Source organism: Neolamprologus brichardi, chromosome 5, assembly GCF_056152115.1.
Source record: "Neolamprologus brichardi isolate AB-2024 chromosome 5, ASM5615211v1, whole genome shotgun sequence".
Taxonomy (NCBI): Eukaryota; Metazoa; Chordata; class Actinopteri; order Cichliformes; family Cichlidae; genus Neolamprologus; species Neolamprologus brichardi.
Window position 1 is genome coordinate 7,350,719 of NC_142108.1, and position 8,490 is coordinate 7,359,208.

Genomic DNA, 8,490 nt, shown 5'->3' on the forward strand with positions numbered 1-8,490 from the left:
GAAACTGCTGATCTACTGGGAGCGGCGGGTCTCTGGGTGAAAATGCCTTGTTGCTGTCAGAGGGCTCAAATCTTCTCAAACTGATTCCTTGAACGTGACATGAATCTAATGGAGCACCTTTGGGACGCAGGTGAATAGGAAATTGGGCAAATCTGTTGGACGACAGACAAAATTTTCTGAACACCTTACTGGATCTGCTAGAGAGGTGTAACTAATGAAGTGGCCAGTGAGCTTACTTTCTCTCTAACTTCAGAGCAGCACTTCATCATACAGAGGCAACCTTGTGATGGAGACTAATATATATGCAACACATCTTTTAGAATGAATGACATCAACATAATTTATCAAGTTGCAAGTTAAACATGAACTCATTTACTTAATCTTTCGTGGAGTTACGAAACTTTAAATGTTTATTTTAAATTGAAGCAAGTTTCTGCCTTAATGGCTGCAATCATGACAGGGACAAAGTTGTGTATCGTATATCAGCAAACACATACTGACCAAAATGTTCGCTGAAATAGGCCAAATTATCAGTTTATAGCTCTTTGGGAATCATTTTGTTGTTCCAATACAAGTTTATACCCATCAAACTGTTTTCTTTGGCATTTCTATAGATTCAGCTAAAGAAATGGGAACAGCCTAAAGATACAATTTAAAATGAGTGAAAAAGCAGTCAATGTCCAAATAAAAACTTAAAAAGACCTTCAGCAGACCTTTACTTTAAAAATGAAAAGAAAGTCTGGCCCATCAGAAGATATTAAGAAATAAAGGGTGGCTCAAGACTTTTGCACACTACTGCAGGTTGTGTCTTTTTTACCTACAAAAGGACCAGAAGGTATCAAAGCTAGAAATTGGAACGCTCTTACAGTTGTATGTAAATGCTACTTGTATTGTCACTGGTATTTTACTCTGACGGAGATGCCATCGAACGTGGCTGCACCTTAATGCTCGTGTCAAACATGAGTCTGTTGATGCATTCGCTTCCCTACACGGCTGTTTGTCTTGTTGTGGCTCATCGGAGGCCTTTCAGTCTTTTCAGTTCTGGGCCAGGATATGATTACCGGTCACAGAAGAGCTGCGGTTTATCTGTTGGTGTAAACCGAGCAAAATACTGTTTGAACCGGAATTCGTGTGCAGCACTGTATCCTGATGTGGCAAACCGTGTGTGTGTGTGTGTGTGTGTGTGTGTGTGTGTTTGAGGTGGATGGTGGGGTTTGTGCAGGGTGTTGGACTGGTTGGGCCATGCGGTTGAGCTGTCACGGTCCCCCCTCAGGCATGGAGTCGATTATTATCTTCCTTTCCTGAAGTATAGTAATGATGCAGAGTGTGTTCATCCTTTATCTGCCAGAAATAATGAATATGCAAAAAAAAAAGAAGGGGAAAAAAGATTTGGAGTCAAACTAGATATCAGTTGAAGAGGTAATCCACAAGTCCCTAGGCTTGGTGACGTGGTGGTGATTGATTACATTGAGGGCTCACCTGCAGTACTCTCCCTCTTAATCTTTCTTGCTCTCAAATACACACACACACACACACACACACACACACACACACACACAACTACACACACACACAAAGAGAGAGAGAGGCAGAAGTCACCAGTCAGGGAACAATATCCTGCTCAGAGGACCCTTCACAGCACACTCTCATAAATCACTGAGACAGAGCCACCACCCTCACTGTCAGCATGTTATTATGCGCACACTCTCAGGTCCACGCTCCTCATGACATACATTCATTCAGTTCATCCACTCCTCATACTCAGCCATAAAGGAATATCATCAAAAAGAAGAAATATGAGTCAAATCTAACCGCAAAACTCGCCCTCAAACACACGCCTCACCTGCACTGATTCCCTCTGGCTCCGCTTAAAACACGCTTTTTTCTTTCCTTTTTTTTTTTTTTTTTTTACAACAGGAGCTCTGTGTCCCACTCTGCCACGGCCCTCTGCACCGGCCATTCCTCAGTGACAGGGCGCCGGGATGAGGGGATGAGAGGCTCTTGAAGGGCGAGGTGAGGAGTGGATGAAAGCCCCCGCGGCTCAGGTCCCAGGGCTCTGCCTCCTGTGCAGGTGGCAGGTGTGATGTGGCCGGGTGCAGAAGCGTCAGGGTGAGGAAGAGGAGGACAATGAAGGCGTCTGTAGCCCCGGTTGCAGCTGCAGGAGGCGGGGAGGAGCGAGGCTGACAGATATGACATTCAGACAGGCAGAGGAAGGGAAGGACAGTGTAGGAGCGCAGAGATGGAGATGGGACTTCAAACAGAGGATTGGGGGTTGGGTGGGGGGGCATTCTTGTCTGGTATGGAGAAGGTGGGGATGGAGGGACAGTGAGAACGATGGATGGCACAAAAAACAACAACAACCCCCCCTCCCCCAATGAATCCAGAGTTCACCGTTGTGGTCCTCTTGTGCAGATGTTTACACCGTGCACGCTCACTCAAAGCCCCTGCCTATATCTCTGTGCATATTGATGTCAGCCTCCTTCCCTGTATGGATTTGTATTGATGAGACAGTAATCCTCTTCCCTTGCCGTCCTTATGTGCAACTGTCCACAGCTCCCACTAAGACCCACTGATCTCTGCCACATGGCGCTCCATCAAAGCACCGATGGTCATGCCTCTCAGGGCAAGTTTTTGGCAAAAAAAACGTGCCCGTGCAGCTCATGTCTGTCCCTCAGTGCAGGGGATAAGCTGCAGATGAAGGCCTGACGCTACTTTGTATCATCTTGGATCATACGAAGACAAGTGAAACAAAGCTGCTCTCTGTTAAAAGCCACTCTCGTCGGAGCATGTGCACGGGCACACACACGTTTCCTACTTTCTCTATCAGACCTGATTAGAGTGACAGGGGCACTTCCCATTGGCTGTGAGAGTGGCCCTCTCCTTCCCAGGGCAGCCAATTTCCCCTACTCCAGAGCTGATAGGAAACTTTGATTGTCCACTGAGCTCAGAAGAGACAAAGAGAGTTTTCCTCTCGCAATCCACATATCACTCCATCAGATCTCTTCCTACAATACAGCCCCCCGCCCCCACCCCCCTGCAAACACACACTTTATTTTTTTTCTTTCTCTCCTCCTTTCCTCCATCATTTCTCCCTCCTGAATTTTGGAAGCCTAATTTACACGGGCTCCACATTGTGAGTCCATTAAACTGGTACTGACTGCTTTGATGGGCAGGAAGTTTCACTTCATGTGGTGACATCTGCATCCTGTGACACAATCCTGCCCTACGTACATGATTTACTCTCTCAGCTTACCACTATCCTCTAATAGCAGTCTGCTATTAGCACGGGTGGATGTGACCAGCTGCATTTGCATACTGGTACGTGTGCATGGTGTGAAGAGGACCCAGAATGAGCAAGGCGTCAAAACATGTGGGGAGAACCAACAGGAAACATCTCCCCCTTCTCTCTCTCTCTCTCCACCCTCTCTGAGAACACACTTCCTGTCAGAACTCCTCTAACTTCCTGTCCAGCCACCGGGAATCCCAGCTGGAACATTCCAGCTGTGCACTAGTCTCCCTCCCTTGCTGTACTGCTTGAATACCACCGTTTCTTTGTTACCCAGTCTTCGGAGACTCGGAAAGTATTTGCACCCTTTCACTTTCTTTGCACAATTTAGCCTGCTTTATGTGATACATGGGAACGCGAACACATTTGTTTTGTATATCAACGTAAGTGTCATAATGACAGAGAGAAAACATTTTATAAGTTCATTTATTTATTTTTAATGTTTCAAAGAAAAAGACAGAGACATTTGCCAAACTGAACAGAGTAAGGTACGAGAGTAATGTACCCGTTATATGTAAAGCTCACAATTCACTTTAAACCACAAAGTCAAGGGAACTCTCTGTAGACTTCTGCTGGAAATTTGGAAAAGCACATTTCACAGGTATGAAATAATTTAGAAAGTCTTGGATATTCTCAAGAAGCCTGTGAAACAACAATAACAGTGAAATAGTAACAAAGAGACTGATCCTTCTCAGCTGCCCTCCATCAAGTCAGATATTTACCCTTAGAACAGCCACCGTAACTATATAATGTTGCCACATCCACATATTTAGTAAAATACAACATTAAAGGACATTCCCTGGTCTGATGAGATGGTCTGAACTATCTGGGCAAAGCTCGAACCACAGCGTCTGGCACACCCCGTGTTCATCACTTTGACTACTAAAGCCATCCCTACAGAGAAGGACGGTGACGCATCGCGACTAGAGGGGAACTTCTCAGCAGCAGAAAAAGGGAGACTGGACTGAACTGAGTGAAGAATGAATGCAGCCAATTACACCGAAGACCCTGAAAAGGTGATCAGAGACTGGTGCGACAGTTCAGCTTTCATAGCACAGCTTCCTATCCCGCCTGACAGAGTCCAAGGACACATACGCACAGGTGTATCCTTGGAATGTTTTACCCAAAGGTTTTAAAAAATATAAAAGATACAGGCCAATGAAAGTAAGAGCGCACAAAACAGGCTGATCAATGAGGAGGGTAATGGAAAATGCCGTTTAAAAAACTATACAAATATATATAAAGATGAATAATTCTATATACTAGCAGAGCAAATGGTTATGGAAACAAAGTGGGGAAACTACAGGGATAAAAATGGAGCCTTTGCTTTCACTGCAGATGGTTTAGTCAGCTTGTTAGACCTCAGTATTTGAACCAGCTACACCCACAGCGTCTGGTGCAGCAGACAGGCAATTCAAAAGGTGGGAAACAAGAAACAAACATATTAATGCAATGAAGGAGCAATGTTAGCTGCACGTCCTCGCCATCACTGAAGACCACAAAGCAGTGTCAAAGTGTGTATTTATTTGAATCTGGGTGCACCGTGTAGCTCCAGCAACTGCAGCAAAAGCGGACTTCAAATTAGCTGTGGTAGAGGTGTGGAAGAGTGTGAAACCATAAATGTGAATGAGTTATGAGTGCAGTGTAGAGAGGGGATAAATATTAGCAAAAAATGTTATTTCAGGTGGGTGGATGTGGGTACATTCGCTATCACTTGGAGAGAGAGAGAGACGATAGCCAAGAGCAGTGTGATAAAGTGCACTAATCCAGGCTTGCAGATTCTATGACCCAACAATCTGCTCCTGAAAACATGCTGGAACACTTTTAATTTGAAAACTAAATCCATATGACGTTTTGAACTGCTGATTGTAGAGCAAGACTGCAACAGAAGTGTTAAAGTGAGGGTAATTTGCTTTCTGAATCCAAGTACTGCACGTTTGTCCTACAGTACATCCCTTTCTCGCCAGGGGTCGCTATATAACAGCACATGGTCTCCTGGCCAGCTGTCTCTCATGCAGAAACTCGCAGACTCAGTCCTGGGGATAACCGTGGTCTCGCTGTCTCCTCACAAGGCTCCAGTTTACATGACTACTTTTTGAAGCGCAGTAAAACGGGACAGTGCCATTAGTCTAATGGCAGTAAATCAAATGACACACGCATGTTTATGAATGTGCCCTCACGCGTGGGGCCATATGGCAGCGAAAAGAGCAAGATTGGTGACTTTGTATATGACCTTTTCCGAAAGAGAGCTAATCCCGAGCTATAATAGACTCCGGGACCGATATGGAAAACTGCTGCACCGTTATCTCGGTTGTCTAGGAGACCATCAGAGCACCGGGCTGGTGGAGATGCCGTGGTATTAAAAGGGGGAGAGTGTGTGCGTGCTAGTGTGTGTGTGTCTACTGGAGACTGTTTTCTTTTTCTTTTTTTCCTGTTTTTTCTAAAAGTGTCATTCTTGAATGCTGCATCTCGTACTCGATTAACAACACACAACTATTTTCTTACCACATTTACAACGAAGCCTTTTTTTTAGTGGTGAAATTACAAGTTCCATTTTAAAGAAAGGTCAGTCCTCAGAATAGTGGATTGGACAGATTAAAATGCACTTTACTGACATCAATTGTAAAATTTAGACGAAGCTGAACTGAATTGTGGCGGACGAGGCGCATTTATTCAACCAAATGCCACAGCAGTTTGTTTAAGTGATAACACGGGCCTTTAAAGCGAGGCCCTGTTGTGGAGGAGCAGGCCTGCTGACCGGACAAATCAGGGAAAACTAACGGTGCATGTTAAGCGGCTTATCCCATTGTGGAAATGAAGATAATGCTATCGTGTTCCGATGTGTTTATTAGGACGGAATCATTTTCACAAGTGCAATTATAGCTGGAAATTGAGCTTTATCACCTTATCTGTACTGTAGATAGCCTGATTCCCAACCTACTAAAAAAAACTACTGAAATTTAGTTTGGAAATGTGTGACAATATTGCCTCATTTAGTAAAATCCCAAAATAAGCTGTATCATAAATTCCCAAATGATGGGATGCATTTTAAAAAAGAAGAAGAAGAAGAAGAAGAAAGAGGAGAGACAGATTAATCTAACACAGAGAAAAGGATGAGGCTAATCAGAGAGATAGCATCACAGCGTGCGGTGATATGTAAAGTGCGTGCACCAGTGGTCCGGCCAATAAACTCCTTCTAATGTCAAATAGAGCTTATATTAGCTGCAGCGGAAAACGTGTAAATACGTCTCATTCCCTGCGCTCTGTCTCTATCAACCTGCGGGATCCCCCCCACCCCCCCCACAAATGATGCATTAGATGCATTGAATGTATTTGTTGTGCAAGTTTGAAAAGGCGGCGATAATCTGGGAGTGAGAGATAAGGAACACCAATTTATTCAGCAGCACTTTGGACCCCGCTTCCAGCCTCGGTCGGTGCTGACACCCCCAGCAGTTTGCTGATAACGATTAGGCCATTTATTATCTTCACAGAGAACAAAGATTGCGCGGTGCCGATGAAATATTACCCCTGGTAATAATCAGAAGGAGAAGGACCCTGGCATCTAATGCAGTGTGCATATAATATCTCCCTGACGAAAGCCGTGCACACACACGCGCGCGCGCACACACAAACACACGGAATATGTGCAGAACGCACAGAAAACGGATTAACAAAACAAATACTATTTATTAAATATTGCTAAATATTTATTATAATATTAAGTTTTTGTGAATTGGATTTGAGAGAAACATTCAACTTATTGGAAAGTAATAATAATGACGTATTTGAGAGACATCATTAAAAAAACAACTACCGAATAAATTGTAACTGTTGTTAAAAGACACATATGTGAACTCACATTTATTGGGTTTGCATTATCAACTTAATAAAAATACACAACGTTGTTTAGTCCACAACAACTCGCTAAAATAACCTAACATAAGCCAACAGTTTTCATATTTAAAATATTAAAAACAAATAAAACAAAAAAGAATGCTTTATTTCAAATCCGCAAAACCGTATACTTTTAGACTGTTAAGAGTCCAAATAATACTGAGAAAGTATATAAAGTGCTTATGTTAGCCTATTGGCTTCTATTATTCGTGCCTCCAAGCTTTTTGCTCTGACGAGTCCAAACATTAAAACAAATGTTTACCAATTCAGTCAGACTTCACATTTTCTTTTCTTTTTCTCTTCCCTTTTTGTTGCATGTGTGTATGTGTGTGTGTGCGCACTCTGGGGAGCACGGGCCCCGAGTTGCAGAGGTCCTCGCGCCCCTTGCACCTGCCTGGCTTCGGCGCAACGCACGAGCCCAGGTCGCGTGCAAGAGATTTTAGAGGCTTTGCATGTTTTACAAAGTTGTTGTTGCTGTGTGGGATATAAACCCCCCCCCCCCCCCCCCCCCCCCCAAACACACACAGACATAAAAAAAAACGGGGTGGAGAGGGAGGGATGGGTATTTTTCTTTCTTTTTTTTAAACATGTTTAACTCAGTGTTTTGGGCGGGGGAGGGGGGGGGGGTTGTTTCTCTCAAATCAAATATCTCAGTAAGTCAATTAGGACCGAGGCTCTCGGTCTATCCGAGTTGTTACAAAAACCGAAAAGAAAAAAACAAGAAAAGAAGATAGAGCATTTATTATCACTAAAAAGTAGCTTTTAGACTTTAATTATTTCCCAGCTATGCAATTTATAAGTTCACCCCCCACCGTCACAAGCCTCAAGTTCAGCCCCAAATTAATCATAGTGACTGCGCATTATGCAGCTGGGACAAGTTGGGTTCGGGGACTCTGCTCGCTCCCTTGGTGGCTCCAACATCTAGCGAAGTTCTTTATTTCCCTGCATGTATGTAGACCATATATTAACTCCACAGGCTCAGGTAAGCAGCACATCAGTCTGTCAGGGCAGAGCCCACAGTGACCTCGAGGAACGTTGATATACATTTTAAAAACAAAAGGATGAGATGCTGAAAAGCAAGTGAGGGACAAGCTATCCTAAAGTATGTTGAGAACCTCTCGGGAACAGGTACCGCTGCCAGTTTTTTGTATTTAACCAGGACCCGGAAGACAGGCTTCTGGCTGACGTGCCATTACGCTGCTGTGTGCCCGCAGCCTCTCACACAGGCACACAAGTTTTTTTTTCTTCTTCATTTTTTTTTATTGCTCATATTCACAGAGGTTTGGACAGAGCGAGCGTAGAGGGGGGAT